Here is a 22,171-nt window from a genome sequence, read left to right on the forward strand (position 1 = left end):
TGGATAAAGGTAAAAGACCAAAGAAGCCATCAGGTGCCCAGTTCAGAAAAAGAAGAAAAGAAGAAGAGGAGAAACGGGCAAAAGATAAAGGTATGCAGATTTCTAGTGTGACGTGAGGGACAGGCTATAGGCTATTTATTAGCCTCTTGCTAATATGTTGCTATTAGCCACAGAAGACAACTGTGTCGCTGAATTTGGTTTTTAGTTTTGCTAACTATTAGAATTGAGGCATCATGTCATGCAACGTATTTTACCCATAGGCAACCTAGTCTAGTTTGTGTTTGCAACACAAAGAAACTTAAAGGGATAGTTCACCGGTGGGAATATGAAGGTTTTATGAATTAAATAATTCAATGTATTATAAATGTGAAAAATAAATTGAAATTGGTTCATCCTAGCCTGAAAAAAGGCAGAAAGAGTGTTTTCATGGTCTCTCTGGCTCAAAGTGAGAAAACCTCCAACTACCACAGTGCATTGCGCTCGCTGCCCCGCCCACCTGTTTCCGTTTAAAAGGGGGAAGGACCCATGCGAGCAAACAAACTTTATTCACAAAGTTATTCACGAACCGTCGTTGACTAGTTTTGACTCGTTTTTCCAAAAGCAATCATGCCCAGTGGTTGTTTGGTACCCGGTTGCACCGAAAAGTCGAGGTTGGGACAGAGTGTAAGTTTTCACGGTTTGCCAGTGAAAGACGCTCAGCGTTGCAAACTATGGCTGCGGGCGATAAACAACCCCAGAGTTGGAGAAGACACCGGGAAGGAAATTATAAAAGGAAAAACGATATGCAGTCTCCATTTCAAACTGGAGGATTTTGATGGAAGACTTTTCGGCAAGATAAGGTCCGCACTCAAACCAACTGCTGTTCCGTGCGTCTTCGCTGTGGGCCCGTGCCCAGATGACGAACAGGCCGGGGCTTCTAATGCACCTCCCGCAGCGAAACGCAGTCGCCTACAGGTAAGACTGTCGTAATATTCTACTATATTTCCGTGCTGCTACTAGTGAGCACTTCAGTTTACTGCTAGAGCTCACTAGCAGTGAAAAGGGTCCTATGTTCCCCGTGCCGTTTGCGACTCCCGGAGCTCTTAGTATATAATATAATTTGTATAATAATATCACGGCCAAAGGCTCTGCGCATCCGGTTGGCCGTAGCGCGGGGAGCTCTCGTAGGGATTGGGCTTCTCGGGGTTTGTTTACCGGCGTATGAAAAGACTGCGTCAGGTTCTCCGACGTCTCCCTCTTCCACAAAGGTAAACACATGCAATGGTAGTTTTCTCGGCCGAAATTTGGCAGTAATGGTAGAAAAACTAACATATCGGGGAACATAGGACCCTTTTTGGGAAAAGCGGTCCTTTGTTCCCCAGTCTCATACAAAGAGGGGAACATAGGACCCGGGGAACATAGGACCCGGGATCATAGATACGCTCCCTCGGCTGCTACCCGGGTCTCTGTGTGCTTAGCTTAGCTTAGCATACTGTCGATTTCGCTATGGACGCCGGGGATGAGTTTTGAACGAGCATTGCCCGTTGCCTTGCGCTAGGTATGTAGTATGTATTGTTGTGCCCACTGCACAACAAATTGCCGGCATGAGTTACCACTGAAATCAATGGGTCAGTGGGTCAGATCGGTCGTCAAGATGGTGGCGCAAAGCTACAGTGACGTCACGTGACCCAAACGAATAGCAACTATCGGGGCAAATTGCTAAAATAGTTCAAAAACAAAGTAAAGCAGGAAAAAAGCCTTTTCAGTGAGTGATATAATCTAACATTATACTAGGAAGCAAATGCATATTGAGCAGTTTTATTCTTGGCTGAATAATTCGGGTATTTCATTTGAAAAAAGTACAGCATCTCAAATGTTGCCTTTATAGTCTTGTCTATAATTATTTGTAATTTATTTTGCAGGACAACCACGCTTCAACCAAGTGTTTTGCAGGAGATCCAAGCAGTGGGTCGTGAAGCAGATTTTTATTCCACACACCACCCAGTTCATTGACACACTTGTCACAAGTGTCATAACCAGAAGACGAAACCCAACGATTCTATATAAGGTTTCAACATCCTCACTTGCCCTGCCCCAGCCTGCGCTGCCACCTAACATTGCACCAGTGCCAAAACCACCAAAGGAGGCGGCAGTGGCTGAATTAAAAAGGCGCTTCTGAGAGGGACATCTGACCTATTTTATCTATTTAAACGTATCTTTTATAAAACATTTGTTTTCAATCTTATCTTTGTAAATATTGTATCATTTTCCTTTGTGAATAAAATCTTATTGTTTTTACTACCTTACCTTGGACTCCTGTATAAACCCATGATCACCATAACAAACTTCACTGCAATAATTTAAATTTCTGTCATTACATTTTTTGTTGCAAAGTAGGTTCAACATACAGCCATCATGTATGAATGTAGCAAGAATAGATTTATAATTATTTTAGGTATCATTTGTATATTACTGTACATCAAACATTTGCTAATTACAGTATTTCAGCATATCAAGTAGGCTATATGTAAACCTTTTCTCCCCAGTTGAAATAAGTGTTCATCTTATACAGCAGGCCTACTTTAGTGTAACATCATTTGGTATAGTAAACAAATCACAACAACCAACATGAATTTGAAGTTTTAATTCATAAAATATAAACTATATACAAAAACAAAACGTATGGTGAGTTTGCTAAATATCACAGCTCATCTTGGGCATCTACCGTCTCCTGGTAGCCACGGTACTGCCCATCTTGTGTTGGGTAATTAGCCCTGATGGCCTGGACAACACACGCTGGCAAAACAAGGCGATTGCCTCTCCCAAGTCTCTCACCTTGCAGTATCCACTCCAGGAAATGCCGTTAAGATGTTAGCCTATACTGTCAAAGAAAGAAAGAACAAAATTAGCAAAGCAAGATAAATTATGCCTTGAGTAGCCTACAGCATTACACAGACTTGAAGCTAACGTAACGTAGCCTATGCTCTGCCAATAAGGTCGGCTACTTTCGGATAACTACATTGTCACGTTCCCCGTGACTCAAAACTATTGTAGCCAATGTGTTAGTAAACAAACACTTACTCTGTGCTCAGACGTCCGTTTCTCCCGGCGGGCTTTGGCTGGCGTTTCCAGTTGACTTTCTGGGTACGGAAATAAGTGTCCAATACCCAACGGTTCAGAAGAGGCGTAAAGCCTGGGTGAGATGTTACACACACGGCCCCTTCCTCGCCAGATTCAGCCATTTCATCGCGAAGAAACTGGCATCGCTGAAATTCGCTGCAGCACAGGGACTCTTTGTGAGTCTCCATAGGTGAACAGAGCAAACAGGTACACCACCAGTTCACTCCGGCGCGATCCGGCTCCTCGGCAACAGGCAAGGCTTGTTCAGCTGCAGCCGCAGCAGCCTCCTCCTCTATTCGTCTCAGTTCTTCCTCGCTGTATTCTGGCTCATACAAATAGCCCTGAATATTACAATGCAGCAATATATTTTCAAACTCAGCTGTTGCTTCTGCCATGGTCAGAGGTTTGTGTCGGTCTCCCGTCACACGCTCCCTCCCGCGAGCTGAGCGTGCAAGCGTGCAAGCTCCCGCCCCCTCTCATTCCTTATTGGTGGAAAAATTTCCGGCAAATTTGCCACCAAAAGTGTGTTGTAGTCCTCGGCCCATCTAGCGGGAAGAGAGGTTTCTCCCGAAATGACGTCAAACGCGTCATTTGACGTCATTTCGGGAGAAAATTTGATGAGAAAAAATGGGCCAAGGGGAGACTGGTTTAGACTGATATTTTTTTATATATTAATTTACATTACAATAGCGATTTTATAATGATAGAACTCCGGTTCTAAATGGGTGAACTATCCCTTTAAGTGAGAGCCGGGTTCCTACCATGCTCCTCAAAGTTGCTTAGTGCCAGAGAAAGAGATACAGACCCCCTCAGACCACGACAGAGGTGTCATTCAACTTGTTGTAAATCGATGTATCATCACAGTCAAGTATTAGATTGCACTTCACACCTGTTGGTAATGTTAATGCCAGTTGTAAACAGGGTGAAAAACCCAGGGTGAAAAATTTGCTACAGTCTGAGCACTGAATTCAGATTATGTTAATTATCTGCTGTTTCTCTATGAACAAAACTGGTGTGTTATCATAACTGGAACTATTCAGAGATGGTATTAGGATGATGCAAAACAAAACTCGTATGTAAAATACAATATAGTTTACTGCACGAATCTTTTTTTAATGCTCCACACAGTAGTTTTATTTGTTGTTGTTTTTTTTATCTTTCTTCAGGGATTTTTCAAGCATGGTTATTAGATCCTGTGGAATCCTTGTGCAATTTACATTGGTGTTTATATACTGTATTTATTTATCTTGTTTTTTCTCTGTTCTTGTTACCTTTTTGTATTTAAGATGATATATCTTAAATACAAAAAGGGGGGGGGGGGGTGGGCGTTGCAAGGGATGGTTCGCCCAGGGCGTAAATCCAGCCAGGACCGTCTCTGATTGGGGCAATTGGTCTGGATTTAAGCTGCTTGGAACCGACGTGGGACGCTCGGAATCGGGTGGAAATGATTTCATGTATTTGTGACTCTTTTTGTGAGTCTATGTATCCGGGACGCCGGTGCCCACGGACTGAAGTTGCAGTGACGGGATGGTCTCATGGCTACCAGAAGGAGGGACGTTAGACCATCGTTTGAACGTGTTTTCATTGACTGTGTGTGGGGGGGAATTTGGGGAGAGAACTGATTAGATTGCGTGTTGGAAATCGTGTGTGGGTTTTGGGGGAATGTTTTAGAAGCGGTTCTCTCCCGGTGTCCCGAATACACACACACACGCACGCACGCGCACGCGCACACAGTCACAAATACATGCAATCGCCTATTTCCACCCGATTCCGAGCGTCCCACGTCAGTTCCTAGCAGCCTTGCTAGGAACTGACGTGGGACGCTCGGAATCTGCCCCAATTTGCCCCAATTTATATTCCCCTGTCAGGGAATATTAATTGGGGGCAATTTGTCTGGATTTAAGCTGCTTGGAACTGAAATTAAAAAAATAATGTTTAGCACTGCCAAAAGCAGGACTTGTATTATGAAATGCAATTGAACCGGAAACCTGAAGATTGTAGCTACCATGCACGGCATGAGGAATAAAGCATTCAAATTAACTCCGACATTGCGTATACCTGGTGATTTATTATAGTCAAGTACAAGTCAGAATACTTAACGTAGACTTATTTAATACTCTGTGTTAATGACATATTCGGCGATCGGATGTCGTGGAAAAAAAAGTGTTAGTTTGCAACCGATATATAGGCCAATTCTATTTTTTTGTGTGTGAGCGAGCGCTAGTGAGCGAGAGACCGAGAGTGTTCAAGTTTATGTCCAAGTTTTTATTTTCCATATGCAACACGTAGCCTATATATTGTGTATATATAAGCATATTTTCCCCCCATGTAAATACTGTATCTTATATTATAGACAGTAGGGCCTACCGCAGCACCCCCACTCAAAATACCTTCCTGCGCACCTGGTTGAAGTAGTGTTTTTAGGAGAATGGTAAAAATTTCGCTCTTGTTTTCTCTGCGGTCTTATTTCTGTAACAGTTATAACATGGCATATGTGTACACAATTATATGACCGTGTTTAAAGCAAAAAAATAAAAAATAATATATATACATGGTTTTGGCTTCACTGGCCCTTTAAGTACTTCTTGTATTTTTCCCTATCCTCACCTTTCTTTCTATAGTAATTACTTATTGCCAGAAAGAACGTCAGACGTGACAAATGTTGGTTATTCGATATGGGTGCAATGCCAGGTTTAGCAACAATTAATGCACAAATATCTATATTTAAATTTAGAATAAGTCTATTTTGGTGAACCCACACGTCTCCTCACTCCTCACTGAAACTGATGGACTTTGAGTTGGGCTTCATATAACAACATGGGGTCAAAGTTTTAACTTCAGTTTTAGTGTTCAATAACAAAACTCCACCCATATTATATTATACAAACACATTTTTATTTCAGTTAATTATTACAGTAGTGCACACAGATGTTTTAATGTTGTTCATCTCAATTGCTAAATACTGGCTGGCAGAAGGATAATGAGGAAGAGAACGGTCGTTATGGCCAAATGATGACACACTGCTGTACAAAAGACTGGATGCTATAGGCTGATTCACTGATCATACTATATTTGACCAAATAACTTAAACAAAAAAATATTACGGGTAATACAATGTTTGACAATGAGTGACTGCTTTAACCTGCGGAATAGCACCGATTCACTCATTGGCTGCGGGACACGTGGCGTCGCATCCCATAAAGCACGAACGAGGGCGAGTGAAGCCGAACGTTCAGACTGCCCGTTTAAAACCTCGACACTCCTTCGCGCATAGTTCTTCACACCACGTTAACCTGCTGGAGAGAGCAAAGACCTGCTGTAAGTAGTACGCTTCAATGTTTACTATACGATAGTCACTGCCGAGGATGGAGTCGACTTCCAAACATAGGTTCCAACATTGTTACAGCGGTGTTTGGGGATGTGTTTTTTATAGCCAAGGACCTATTCAAATAACACATTTTTAAATAATCATCGATGTCGAATATAAGTTTCCTTATGGATTAGACGATTGACTCATGTAAAACGTAGCCTAATTGTAATATCATAGTGTCATAGTGTATGGAGAGTTATTATATAGTTATCGTCAATGTCATTATATTCCTCACTTAAAGGCTATATGTAAAAAGAAAAAAAAGATCCACTAAAATAGTCTTCGCTGGGCTAAAGGTTGATTTGATTTATAAACATGCAGCCGTAAATCCAATACCTTCCTTATATGGATTTGGGAAATTTATATCAAGAATTTGGGGCTTTTGTCATCTTTATACTCCACATGCAGCATATGTTAAGGCCTAGGTAAATAATGCACAGTGTAATAATACACAAACCCCGACAGCGTGGTGTAGTCTGAAGGGAAGGGTTAACCTGCAGGTCAAATGCGCGCGTATTCATGATGTGTCACTTTTCCACCGTAATAAACTCCATACATGTATGCATAAGGCAAAGACTCTCCGCTGGCGAATTCAGGCCAGTATTTCAGGGGTTAAGGGATTAAATCATACAAAATAGTTGTTTTAGTTTTTTTTTAATATAATTTTAAATCAGTGTGCAACGTCTCCTCACTGGAGCCAAAGCCAAAAGAAACACACGGATCGCACAGAGAAAGGCAGGGCTTCAAGTGTCGTAGGCGTCATCGATTAACAATAATAATATAATAATGCAACAATAATAATTAATTTAATAGATTAACAGGTGAGGATGAAATGTAATGTGGGTGTTGCACACACACGCGTGTTTTTCTTTAGTACTTTCACACACTTTTGTCAGATTAATATGCAATCATCCATTCCAGCTATTCTGAATCATTCTATGACATGCACATAGTTATTAGGCTGATGTAAACAAACTGGAAACATCACAGATAGACTTTGCTCTGATTTATGAATTAAATAAAATTTCTACTACCCAAATAATTAGTTGGGATTGATGAAGAATTGCTGGTTTAGGTGAAATCAGTTAGGCTACATACAGGGCATGCGCATGCCATTGCACTAAAATTCATGAACTCTGCAAAAAGTGGCTGTAAGAGACACCCCTCTCTGGCCGAACGGAAGGAAAATCAATTTTAGTTTTTGTTGAATCTATAAGTAAACTTTTAGACCAACGATTACACATTTTCTACTGGTGTCAAGTCGCTTTGTATACGCGTCTTCTAAATGGACAAAACTCACTTACCCAAAACCAAGAGTTTTTACTATATCATTTCAGAGAATTTTAGAAACTTCCACATTGTCAATTAAAAGGACTATGTCTGACACTTGAGAGTGCCCCATCAATGTTTTCTCCCTGCCAGAGCCTAATATCGGATTTTTTCCTCCTTTTCAGATATAACTTTAATACAAAAAAGCTTCATCATCTTCCTAATTCAACCTGGTGTCCAAAACAGAGTTTTTTTTCTGCTGCCACTATCGTCATGAGTGAACCTCAAAAGAAGAAGGGCTACCTGAACCAAATTGATGGGAGGCAAGTGATTGTCTTCAAACATTGGCTTCATGGAGAATCATTGAAAGCCAAATCAGTCCAATTACACGCCCAGTATAAAGGTAAATGAGTCTCTATAATTCAGATTGCAGCAGTGATGGGATTTGGATTTTCTTTTTGAAAATGGAACTATTTTAGATTGGTGTCATTCGGGTCCCACTTACATACAGTATGTGAGTTAAATTACCATTGCCTCCTGCATGATCATAATGTTTGCTTTCTGATTTCATACACAGCGACGTTCTATGAGTGGGACATGCATGTTGCTTTCTTATTCGATTGTGAAGGAAAACGCTTCTCTCTCAAAGTCGGAAAGGACCTGGAGGTAAATATAAAGCTATATTTGAATTCATTTTACATTTAAGTTTAGGGCATTTAGTAAACGCTTTCATCCAAAGCGACCTAAAATAAGTACATTTGGCATAAGAAGATGAAACAATATATCACTGTCGGTACAGGAAGGCTTCATTTCTGGACTGGTGCTATAAGTTTGATATGTATCAAGTGTATTGGTACCAATCAGAACCAGGGCCTGAGAAGCTGCACACACATCTTGAACTACCGTTGTGAGTGTTGGCACTTCAGCTTCAACCCCAAAGAAATCTGAAAAAATTATATTCTACTCAATGTATGTAACAGTGACAGGTTAGCCATTGGCCCTCTCAATTTCTAGCAACTACAAGAGTGGTGTAATCTGATTTTTCAACAAAAACTCTTGATACAACGGATTGGTAACAGTGGTGACTTGGGAGCCTGTATTTTAAAAGCAACTTTCATAATCTCCTTATAGTTTTGCTATGCTGTACTCTTTGTGCATCATACCTTTGGGCAACCGGTTTCAGTATGTGTCTGTACCTCTACAGGAAATGTACTACTTTCACACTCTGAGGTGCACTCACACTAGGCCATCCGTTTTCACACCTAACCGTGCTCAAATCTGCCAGTGTGAGTGTGGCCAGTTGGGTGTTTTCGTTTTGGACAAGTGTGGGCTAGATCCCAAGACTGGATCACCTCATATTAAAAAGTCCTAGCTGTTTCACGTTATTTATTGTAACGTCCATTTTTATTAATCATACAATTAACCACAAATGCAAATCATTTTCAGCAGGTTGGCTTTCCCATATCAGCATTAATTACATGGATGTTGAATCATTTCATATTAAACACAAGTTAGGGAGATGCCCAAGAAAGTCAGACATGTTGAGACAAATTAATAATGTGTGATGTTAATTGAATTATATAGTTAACTGGTTAGCTTTCAAGCTTCCATTTCAACAATAACACTTATGTGGTCATTATTTACAGTTACCTTTGGAGTTTAACCAGTCTTTTGTGTCCGTAGCTGGTTCCATATGCTGAAGAAAATATCTTGGGTGAAGAATACCGCTTTAGGTGGGAAGATTATGACGGGTCTAAGTGGAGGCGTCTGGAGCATCAAAAAGACAACGTGGTGAAGTTCCTCTGCTGTGATGAAAAGGAAAACATTTTCTTGATGGACGAATCGAAGGAAAAACCTGGGATAAGTAATTTCCTGTTTCATATAGATAAATCCCCCAACTGATTTCTATAAATGCAATTCATTATTATTTTTATGTTGCATACAATATAAAGATAGATAGATACAAAGATACAGAAGAAAAATACACATTTTCTTTGTATCTTTTTAACCTTGTTAAGCACATCCCTGCTTGTACATGTCTGTTATCTTATGACAGCAACAAGGAAAATGTTATAATTTTGTAAGGAATGGCAGAAAACTTTAGCCATTCCTTACTAGAGATAATTCAGAATTTTGTCTTCATATATATTGGGTTCCTTCCTTCATTATGTTCCTGTGCTGAATCCAATTGGGAGAAGACTTGACTCCACAAAAGTGGAAAGAAGCAGGCTTTGGGACCATCATTATTCATCTGTGATTGAAAGAGTATAGTATTATCTTAGTACTGTGGAGCTCTGCGGCTTGCACTTGGCATTACAGTGTATTGCAAGACTGGCCAGTGTTCTATGCTACATGTAGACATCGATACAGTTCAGCATCAACAATATGAATATTATTTTACTATATCTATTCTTCTTTTTTTAATACTCTTGTGTTCTTTATATTTCTGCTGTTATTGTGTACATTGTGGATTTCGTTTGGTATTCTTACACCCTCATTTCCTGTCTGGGACAACAGATTTGAAATGAGACGTGAACTAAATAGAACTGATTGCATCGTTGTTTCCTGCCTTGGATTAATAAAGTACAACTTGTTTTATCTCTTGTAGGTTTTTTTTTAACAAACATACAAGGAACACAGATACTTACAAGAGACATTCAAGATCTACATTAGAGAGTAATGTGTTGAATAATGTGCAATACAAAAATCATTTCCCTTTTGATTTTAGTCAGTGATAGGCAATGTCTTATAGTTACTGCATCAACATTACATCCTCTAGCTAGCCAATCCATTCAGGCAAAGTTTGTGTGTGTGCGTGTGCTTGTGTAATGCGTGTGCGTGTGTTTGTGCATGTGTTAAGAGCGTCCTGCATTCTGCCGGAACAACCTGATCTCTTTCTCCACTCGTGCATGGGATTAGGATGACATTGTTTCATGCTCATAGAAAATGTCTTGCTTCCTCTGCATACAGCGAGACTCTCTCCAAGAGCATTCCTTGCACATGGCAACACTGGCTAAAAATAGCTCAGTAGCTCATTACTATAGGATATTTCCTAGGCAGGCACTTAATCCCTGCTGTAATTCTGGCCTCTGCATACATTGTGTGTGTACATACTCTCTCTCTCTCTATTTATATATATATATAGAGAGAGAGAGAGAGAGAGAGAGAGAGAGAGAGAGAGAGAGAGAGAGAGAGAGAGAGAGAGAGAGAGAGAGAGAGAGAGAGAGAGAGAGAGAGAGAGAGAGAGAGCGCCACACACACACACACAACCTTCTATTCTGTTGGGAGCCTCTGGGTCTGGAGGGGTGCCCCTGGGTCTGGAGGGGTGCCCCTGGCAGTATCTGATCAGGCAAGAGTATTAATCACACAGTCAAGAGGAAATCCAGCGGGAGCGAAAAGCCACTGAGAGGACACACAGGGTGGACAGTGTGGGGAAATATGTTGTGTGCTCATCTTTTTTTTTGTCTTCCCATGTCAACGGATAATCCCCTTTGTGGTTTATAGAAAGTTGTCACAGCAGAAAATGTGAAAACTCCCACAAAATGCAACTCATATATCAACTTTATAGATGGTGTCAGTGGCTCGCTTATCTTGCTCAATGATAACACTAGAGGAAAGGTCAGGACAAACACGTATACAGAAAATTGTAATACTTACAACTTACCTAATGTTAAATCGTCTTTATGTTCTTGGTATCTGTCTTTTGGTCAAGAGCTGCAACACAAATCATACTGAATAAAGCAAGAACAAATAAATGCATATATTTGACACCACCATTCTTCAATGTTTTTCCAACCACAAGTGGGAAAAAGTAAGACAAGTCAAACATCTTATTTGGAAGTGCAATGTGATTGAGAAACATCTTGCCGTTTTATAAAGATGAACTAAATTCAGATCCAAGGGTAAACACCAATAACATCCCCCCTTATCACTGCATATTACTATTACTTCAACCCACTCCATCTATCACTATCACTCAAACTATAACAATAATTAACAGAATATTTTGAGCACAACTGTGTTAGCCTCTGAGCTTGTCTCTCTGCCCCTGAGCCTAGCATGGTGTGTATCTCTAAAGCCAGCCAGCACCAGCACACCGGGCCCATGCTGAATAATCCCTTCTTTCACTGGCCCAGGGCTGGGTTTGCTATTGCATGCCCTTCACACTCCCTTCTCTCTCCCTCTAACTCTCTCTCCCCCTCCCCCTCCCCACCTTTTACTATCTCTCTCACTCTAAATCTCTAACTCACACAGATACAAAACACTCCTATGGTAGATTTCCTGGGAACTGAGTGAGTGAGTAATTCTCACATGCTGTTCAGAGGAATATGGAAGAGGGAGTTGCTTGGGCCCGGGAAAAGATGGGTGTGGCACTGTGGTTATAAATAATCAATAATCGACGGGACCTGACTTTTATAGCGAACTCTTCATTGGCTTAATGTTTCACTTTTAAGCAGTGCAATTGGGAGACAGATTTAACCTCAGTTATTATTGATTGCTTGGCGACCGTGGCCACCACAGTACAGGTTTTTCTAAATATAAATAATTGTCATGCTACAATGTGGACATCCTGAGGCACTGATTTGGTGGATGTGGCCTAATTGCAGGCTGATATTCTGAAAGGGCAACTGCGCTTAATTCCTCCCTTTGACTATAGTACGTAGCCATGACAATCTGCTGACTATGCCCTAGTCTGGACCCATTATAACTAACTGGCCTTTGTAAACCAGAAGGCATTTCATGGAATTCTGTCCTTTATAGTTTATTTCAATTGCTTGAACACATTTTGCAAAATTTGGCTCATTGTGTCCAAACTCAACACACAAGCAAATAAGACACAACACTGGGAAATCAACCATTCACATCTATGTCAAATTGAAACTCGGCTATCGAAACATAACAATTCTTTGTAAAAATGGCACTTTGATGACAAAATGATACACACTTGCATCATATAATACACTTTACTACTTTATATAAAACACTGCAGTCTTTCATGTTCACTGTTTTTATTCAGGTCCACAGATGGCACGTTTTCACCACAACCATAATGTACTGTAATCAGTGGCGGCTGCTGGTCTTTTAAAGAGGGGAAGCTCATTTTTGGCCTCCATCAAAATAGTTGTCAATTTATTTATACCTCAATTCGGCCCTCCGTTCCTTTTCAAGAAAATGGTCTGTGACCCTGGCGTACCAAGTAGGCGTCTTTTCCAGGGACTTGACCATTGTCCTCTCAATGGCCAGCAGAGCTAGGCTGCTTGGACGGCCTTGGCCCATTGTGTTGCGGGTGTAAGATTTAAGCCTTTTTAAACAGGAGAAGCTCCTTTCTACACCCGCAGATGTAACTCCAATTGTTGCCACTAATGATAACAGTTTGTACAACTGAGGCATTGCACTGTCCAACTCCATGTCTTTTAGAAAAAGCAAGAAATCACACAGCTTTCCCCTGTTACCCTGCAAGTCCTGATTTGAATACAGGACTTGAAGTTCAGACCTCAGTCTCCCAAAATCAAAGTATTGGCCATAACTTTCCAGGACACTCTGGAATGCCTCCTCTGGAAACACTTCTCTCATTTCATCAAACTTCCCTGGATTGACTAATTCTAAGAAGCGCAAACTTTCCAAATTTGAAAAACGCAGAGGAATCTGCTCCATCAGATTGTCAAGGATGGCCATGTACAGATTTCTGTAGCGCTCCTGGGGATCCTGGAATTGGGATTGACGGCGCTTTCTCAAGGGCTCATTTCGTGGGTCGGATGTGAGACCTGCTGCTTTCTCATAAACAGCCTGGAAATCCCCCTCTGACCTCTTCTCTTTGACAAAAGCAAGAAGAGACTCAATTCTTTTCTTGCAGTAAAGAACATCCATGGCCCTCTGCTGGACGATATCAACGACCACATCAGTCTCGGAGAAGATTTGTTCATATGTGTACAACATGAACACAAACTCAAAATCCTCCAGTTTCCTCACAAAACCTTTGGCACAATCCAATGTGTCATCATCCATTGTCTTATCTGCAATGATGTTATCAAAAGTCTGCAGGAGGCCATCATAGTTGTTTGCCACAGTGTTCACTATCCGTGATGTGAAATTCCATCGAGTAGGAGCGTTTCTGGGCAACCTTGAACAGCCTGCAGACTCAAGAAAATTTGCCCTCTTTGTGGATTTAGAGAAAAATGTGGCAAACCCAGAGAGTGATGCTAAAAATACTCTGCACTCAGACAAGCATTTAGCCCCTTGTGACAGCACCAGATTAAGTCTGTGTGCATAGCAATGCACAAACATTGCACTGGGTGCAATTGCCTTCACTTTGGCCTGCAGACCATTGAGGGCTGAAGCCATGACAGCAGCCCCATCGTATGTCTGTGACACAAGTTTATCCCTAAAATTGTAGCCCTGCATGTTTTCATTTAATACCTCAAAAACAGACTGAGCATCTCGCCCCCCAGAAACATCAAAAACCCAATAAAGCGCTCCTGAATTTTACTGGCATGGTCAACATAGCGAACAATGACAGAGAGTTGTGCACGGCAAGCAATATCAGTTGTTTCATCCACTTGCCATCCAAAAAATATATCTACCACTCTGGCCCAGGCCAGCCCACTGCTCCATCCACCCCCAGAGACGCTGAGCGTCCGGGGGCGGGACAAATCTGGGCATTTATCCAATGACCGTCGAGTTTCGAGGCAATGAAAGAAACTGTTCCATGCAGTCTCATTGAAGTGAATGGACGCTCGGCTTCTACGGTCTAATGCATTGACATTACGGGAATGTATGAGAAGTTAACAAAATCGAGTCAATCTTGGATAAGATTCTTATCAAACTCGTCTTCGACATGAACGTATTTTAACGAATTTGTAGTCAATGAAATGTTAACACAACAATACATATTTGACAATTTAATGTTCGAAATTTTAGGGGAAGCGGAGCTTCCCTTGCAGTCTTAGAGAAATCGCCTCTGACTGTAATGTAATGTACAGTACATTGCAGTACTGTACATTACAGTGCAGTAAATACAGTTTGAGCCAAAATAAAACAAAAATCAACCCTACTGTACTGTACACACAGAAAAACATAGCAATTGTGCGTGGGTGGGCTTATGGACCCTGCCGTCTGTTGGGGTCTGGCCATAGGATCTCATCAACATCACAGCCAATGTTTTCTCCCGCTAAGCATCGGGGAATATATTGCCTTGTGTGCCGAATCCATCCATGGATTGACCCTAAGTCGATGTCTCCGCAGGCCTGTTCCATTGCCTGCAGAAGAGGCATGCGAAAATGTGGTTGGTGGTCAATTATGTTACGACCCCGTTGTCTTGTTTTGCTGAGGTTGAATCCAGCCTCATCAATGTAACTAAATTCATGAGGCTGTGCAGCTCCATCCATCTCCAAGATGCTCTGTAACAAAACAAAATACATGGGATACATATTTTGGATGGCATTACTCAAAACACTCAAACTACATTACTACACATACAGAACCCCCACCCCATCAAACAGGTACCTGGTACTTCTCTGAATGTATCTATGTGGTACTACTGATACAATGGCACATATTCAGCTGTAACTGGATGACACCAATACTGTATTGTAAATGTAAAGGACTGTAACACTTACCTGTACATATTCACATTGAAGTCCTTTGACCCTGACACTGTTCCTCTCAAATGGGACCCTGTACAATTGCTTCATGGTAATTTGGTGCTTTACCAAGATGCGTCTGACAGTGGAAATGGTTACTCGCTCTATGTTATTGAATACTTCTCTATCTGCAAGTATTTGTTGCTGCAGCTGGTTGAGACGGTTTGCTCTGACCAGGTCCACGATGGCAAGTTCCTGCTGTTGGGTGAACAGGCGTTGGCGTCCGCCCCCAGAAGGTCTTCTAGTCATTCTATGGAAAAAAGCAACCACAAAATGTTACTGTATTGGTTTGCTTATTTTTTACAGTATATACCATAGAAAGTATTGAAACATCTCAATGTAGGTAATCACAGTATGTCACAAAACTATCACTTTTCCAATTTTAAAATTAGTGAACTTGTACTTTTCTATATTGAAGCTGAAGAGGATATCCCAGTCCCAAAGAGAGAGTTTGATGATCTGAACCTGAGACACAGTGAACTTCAGGAGGACTATGTCAACCTGTGACAGGAGTTGGACACACTATGAGCTGAAAATGTAAAGCTGAAAGAGGAGCTGCAGAAATCTAAGTTTTCCTACACGACTGTTAAGTGCAACATGGTACAACTGCTTTTTCTCACAGGACTGACCTCCGTGGTCTTTGAATGGCTACTTACAAAAATAACAGGCAGCGTAGAAATAATTTGCAAAAAACTTACAGTTGAGGACCACCTTTTGGTTATATTGATGAAATGAAGGTTGGGACTATCTAATACTGACTTGGCATATAGATTTAAGGTATCAAAAACAACCATATCAAATATTTTGCGGAGCTGGGTCCCTGTTATGGCCTTGGTCCTCAAGCCACTCATTAAATGTCCAAGTAAGGGGGCAATACTTAAAAATATGCCCAAAATATTCGAGCGCAACTTTAGAAGACGCCGGTGCATAATAGATTGCACAGAAATGTTCATAGCTAGACCAAGTAATCGGACTTCCAGGGCCTAGACATGGTCAAATTCCAAACACAACAACACCATTAATTATTTGATCGGCATCACTCCAGCTGGTGCAATTTCATTTCTGTCCGCCTCCTGGGTGGGGTGGACGGGTTTCAGACAAGCAGATCACTAAAGAGTCAGGTTTCTTCCAACTTTTGGAGCCTAGGGGTGAGGTGTTAGCAGACAGGCGTATTCCTCATTTCACAAAAGGAAAAAAGCAGCTGTCTGCACAGGAAATGAACACATCTAGACAACTTTCTCGTGTGAGGATCCATGTGGAACGAGTTATTGGTTAATGGAAAAACTTTAAGATTCTGCAAACAGTTATTCCAGTGTCGCAGGTTAATTTACTAGATGATTTTGTGACTGTATGTGGTGCCCTCACAAACCTCTGTAAGATTGTTGTTCCCAAATGAGTCACACATAACCATGCATGAGTTATGAAGTGATTTATTTGTTAAACATGTATTTACTGTACCTAAAACTTAATGAATTATAATAAACCTCCCAACATTGTCTGCGGCTGGTGTGTCTAATGGTCATTTCCTCCCAAGATTAGCTCTCTTAATTCAGAGTGCAGTATTACTTATTTGTAATGATATTTTTAACATAGTATACAGGTGCCATTAAAGTGAGCTTAAACATTGACATGGAAAGTAGGAGTATGTACAATATATTACAATTAAACTGATGAACAGTAAAAATAATTCCTAATTATTCAGTCCTGAATGAAGGCATTCAAGCCTCAACTCTCAGACATTTCCTACATAACCATTTTGACTTCCTTTTTATTTGTGCACAGCTGTAGTGTATGCGGTTCTTGCATTTGACACAGATTATCATTTTTCCAAAAGCTGGCCTTTCACAGTATTTGCAGGCTCTCTGTGTCACCAAGACAGGGTCATGTCTTCTTGTCAGTAGTTCAGGCAACACACTTGAGATAAAGAAGTCATGTGCTTTTGGCAAAGCCTCCTGCAGAAAATCTTAATTTCTTGGAATACGTTGCACAATGAACTCCTCCTTCGTCCACAACACAAAGTCACAGTAGCTAACACCACACACAAACATGTGAAGTTGAGTTTGATAGTAGTATGTGTGTGACTGTTTAAATGAGAATGACTTGTCCAGACAAAACTGCTTGTCTTCTGTACATCCTTGTCTTGTGTCCTTGTCTTTGACTAGGGAGGATTTCTGATTTCACCACACAAAACTCAGTCTATGTCATGGTATTTGACTTTCTGTTCATGACCACAGACAACGTATTTATAAGCATCCAGTGACTAATATGCTCGTAATTTCTCTCTTAAATCCGTATATATATCTGGCCACTGTATATTCGGCCAATTGCTGACGTCTTCCACCCTCTCATTAATAGTACATGGATCTTGAAGTCGGACGCCATTGGTCAAAGTCAACTTGTTGAAGTAAAATTTGCGATCTTGTGTGGATAATTCCCTTGCATAGCTTGACAAGCTGTTGATCTCCGCCATACTTCCGTTGCCAAAATGCGCGCGCATACGTTCTACGTAATCATTGTGTACAAACATTAAAAGGGTCTATAGCAACTTTAAAAAATATTTTTTCGCTGCACCTTTACCACATTTCAGCAAATCTGACCATAATACTAAGGCCTGCATACATCAAAAGGCTCAAGGCGAGACCAGTCACAATTAAAACTGTTAACACCTGGACTGACACATGCGAGCCTGCAGGGCTGCCTGGAGGCCACAGACTGGACCATCTTCAGAGATGCCGCAGACAACATCCACGACTACACAGAGACTGTGAGCGACTACATCAGCTGGTGCACGTCTATATGTGCCCCCCCAAGATCTGTGCGTGTGTTCCCTAACCAAAAACCTTGGTTTAATGGGGACATAAAACAAAACATCAGAATTGGACGGGAGGCCTTCAAGTCAGGAGATCAAGAGGAATATAAGAGAGCCCGGCATGAGCTTGAGAAGTCCATCACAGATGCAAAAAGGGCCACTCCCAAAAACTTGAAAGCCTCTACCTGAACAACAACACGCGCAGCAGGTGGAAGGGAATCCAGGCAGCTACAAATTACAGGACTACCATGACGACCCCAGACACCCGAGATGCCACCCTCCCAGACAGCCTCAACAACTTTTATGCCAGGTTCGACAGGCTGAACACAGACACTCCCTCAAAAGCCCCCTGTGACTCCATGGACACTGCCTTCCAGATTACACACGCACAGGTTCTGAGGGCTCTGAAGCAGGTGAAGCCCCATAAGGAACAACTAGTGGGTGTGTATGCTGACATTTTCAATCTTTCCCTATCCCAGGCAATAGTCCCCCGAGTATTTAAATCATCCATAATCATACCGGTTCCAAAAAAGCCTAATTCTTCCACGCTGAATAGGGTTAGGCCGGTGTATTTCAGGACGGTGGCGCTAACTTCAGCCCCCATTAAGTGCCTAGAAAAGCAGGTTCTTACCCACATAAACGACACAGTATCGGACACTGTCGACCCATCCCAGTTGGCCTATCACCCCAACTGATCAGTGGATGATGCGGTGGCCATAGCCCTACATCACACTTTTCAACACCTGGACAACAGCAGAACATATGTCAGAATGCTTTTCCTGGACTATAGCTCTGCCTTCAATACGATCCGCCCGGGCAAGCTGATTGGTACACTGACTGACCTCGATGTCCCGACTCCCACCTGTATCTGGATCCTAGATTTCCGGATTGAAAGACCACAGGTGGTGAGAGTGGGGAGGCGGTTGTCCACTGAGCTCATAGTCAGCACAGGTTCACCACAGGGCTGCTGCCTCAGTCCCAAACTCTACACCCTGTACACACATGATTGTGCCTCCACACATGATAACACCATTGTTATCCAATACGCTGATGACACCACCATCCTGGGCCTCATCAAGGGGGGTCAAGTCAGGCTACAGGAGTGTGATAGAGGAAACTCTCGTCAATGGAGAGAATGACCTCATCCTCAACGTAGCCAAAACTAGAGAGGTAATAGCAGACTTCAGGAGGAGTCCTGAAACCTACAGCCTCTTACCAAACAGGGACTGAGGTGAAGAGGGCAGACAGCCACCGATTCCTGGGACTGCAGATGATGTCTGACCTGAGCTGGTCTCTAAACACTGCTGCTACAGTGAAAAAAGCCCAGCAGCGGCTGTATTTCATCAGACTGCTCAGGAAATCGGGACTAAACCAGCGTCCTCTCACCCTGGCCTACAGTGGACTTGTTGAGAGCATTCTCACTTCAGGTATCACTGTCTGGTACGGGAATACCACAAAGGCAAAGAGGAGGTCCCTCCAAAGGGTCATTAAGACTGCAGAAAGGATTACTGGGACCACACTTCCCTCCATGGACTTTATTTACAGTCAGCGCTGTCGGAAAAGGGCAGTGAGAATCATTAGAGACTCCCTCCACCCAGCTCACCCTCTACTCAATAACAAACAATGCAAATACCGCCTCAGACACAGTAGAGCGGACAGTGTCATCACACACACAACAAGGTTCTTCAACAGCTCCTTCCCTGCCACAGTGCGACTGAGGGCATTAACAGAGAACATCTGAAAAAAAAATACAATGTGCAATATCCCTCACCACCCTATCCCCACTTCCTACGTGCAATAACGCTGCTACATGTGGTTATACAGTATGGTTGCACTGCTGAATTCAATTTAATTTAATATGTATTTGTAATCACTATCTACTGTGGTGCTCTCTGAAATGCAATACACAACATGCAATTTGTCCTTGTTTCAATTTTTCAATTTTTTATATTTTTTATTATTACTACTGGGGTCAGCTTAGCTCTGGAGGTAGAGCAGTTGTCTTGTAACCGTAAGGTTGCTAGTTCGATCCCCAGCTCCTTCTAGCTGAGTGTTGATGTGTCCCTGAGCAAGACACTTAACCCAAACTGCTCCTGACAGGCTGGATGTCGCCTTGCATGGTTGACTCTGCCGTCAATGTGTGTATTAACTGATGTAAGTCGCTTCGGATAAAAGCGTATACTAATTGACCTAAATGTAAATGCACTATTTATTGTCTCTCTCTCTCTCTCTCTCTCTCTTTGTATTAATAATGTACTAGACTTGGGAAGCCCTGCACAAGAATTCATATGTGTTTGGACTTCGGAAGACTGTCACTCCAACCTGACATGTTTTAGGGTCGGTAGAGACCTTTTGAGAAGAACACAAGAAAGATAATAGGCCCCCGACCATTCAGAAAGCACATGAGTTGAGGGGGATTTCATAGGTGTGTGTGTGTGTGTGTGTGTGTGTGTGTGTGTGTGTGTGATGTGTGTGTGTGCGTCTCAGGGAGGGCTGGTGGGGAGGGTTCCATGTAGATGCTGTTGGTTGTTTTCTCCCCAGCGGGGGGGCGGGCCAGTGTGTTTCTGAAGGGTGCCATGCCTGCTGGTGATCAGAGAGGAGAGGGCCAGTGACATCATGACAGACCATGACAAGTGGGTCACACTGACCCCCACAGAGTTCTCCCTGCTCCAGGACTACGCCCAGTGTAATGACGAATAAAAACCCTTGAACCTTTGAAAAACCAAAAAAAAAGGGTCAGAAATGCAAATAACCCGATTGCACAACTAGCGAAGAGGATAGCAGAAATGGACAATGCAAAAATTCATGTCTCACCAGCAGCACTTGGGACATTTGTGTAAACTAAGAAGAAGAACATGCCTTCGCCTTGGTAAAGGAAAGAAGGCCAGAAAAGACATGTGTGTGTGATGTGTACAGTCTCGACGCTTTGGTCAGCTTCTTCACCAGTCCCTGCGACTCAAAACTAATTGCTGTAACCATTGCTGAACTGCGCGATGAAAGAGGGAACCAAAAATAAGAGCTGATTGAGGAGAAAAAACTGAAGCACAGGGCAGTTTGTCAACCACACAAAAGTGGCTACATATTTATGCCATTGCTTGATGGCAGTGAAAGGAACTAACTAATCTAGGACAAGTGACAGAAGATGAGAGCTTGGCCGCTAATAGCTGTCACTTTTTTAATGTTAGAAGTTTTTAGTTATAATTTAATGATGGTTATTCCCTTAAACTGTTGGATAGCATTGTTCTGCGTTTCCTCTTTTGTTTTTCCCTGTAGACCAGAACAATGTGGACCACAGCGGTGTGGAGAGAGGAGACCATGGAGATGGATGAAGTAATACCATCATGTTGGGTTAAAAATGGTGGTGTATTTTGGCCTACACAAGGAGATGTGGGAGCGTTGAAGGACTGCAAAGAACCTGAAGAGTCATGGACGAAATTCCCGTTAATAAAAATTAAGATTCAGTCAGGTATGTGTTTTGTAAGGCAAAGAGCTATGTCATATGAATGCAAGGCAAATTCCAAAACGTCAACACAAACATATGGAGATTTCTTAATTTTTCTCTTTTGCATGAACTTTTAAGTATCTCCATCAGTCTCTTATGTATGTTTGGTAATTTCTAGCCTGCTATAATGTCAGTTTTGCGTGTGTGTGTGTATTTTGGGGAGACTGTTTTATTGTTTTTTATATCTAACGACAACAACAAATAACCATAAAATTAAAAATATCTAAATGTCAGAAGCACAACACAAATAAACAGTCTCATCCAGAAAATACAACCACAACATATATTTGAGAGGGAACAGGAGGAAGCAAAAATCTTATTTAGTCCTGCCCCTTCCTCACAAAATGATATCATATACAAATAACAATATTGTCATTCAATAGCCTCAGTTTATTGTTGGCTGTTGGCATGCAAGACGATAACCGCTTAAATAAAAAATGAAACAAGTATTTTATAATAGCCAAACCTGCATGTTTACCCAG

At 41.8% G+C, this 22,171-nt stretch overlaps 2 long non-coding RNA genes across 2 annotated transcripts; both read left to right on the forward strand.

Moving 5' to 3' along the window:
• The first annotated feature begins 280 nt into the window (after nt 1–280).
• Nucleotides 281–2,285, forward strand: LOC115546078 (uncharacterized). Its single transcript, XR_003977188.1, has 2 exons — nt 281–954; nt 1,902–2,285. It is a non-coding gene; the product is annotated as an uncharacterized LOC115546078 (long non-coding RNA).
• Nucleotides 2,286–6,285: 4,000 nt separating this feature from the next.
• On the forward strand, nt 6,286–10,336 carry LOC115546074 (uncharacterized). Its single transcript, XR_003977183.1, has 4 exons — nt 6,286–6,417; nt 7,924–8,141; nt 8,316–8,404; nt 9,422–10,336. It is a non-coding gene; the product is annotated as an uncharacterized LOC115546074 (long non-coding RNA).
• The last annotated feature ends 11,835 nt before the right edge of the window (nt 10,337–22,171 follow it).

The sequence above is a fragment of the Gadus morhua genome, chromosome 6, assembly GCF_902167405.1.
Source record: "Gadus morhua chromosome 6, gadMor3.0, whole genome shotgun sequence".
NCBI classification, from domain to species: domain Eukaryota; kingdom Metazoa; phylum Chordata; class Actinopteri; order Gadiformes; family Gadidae; genus Gadus; species Gadus morhua.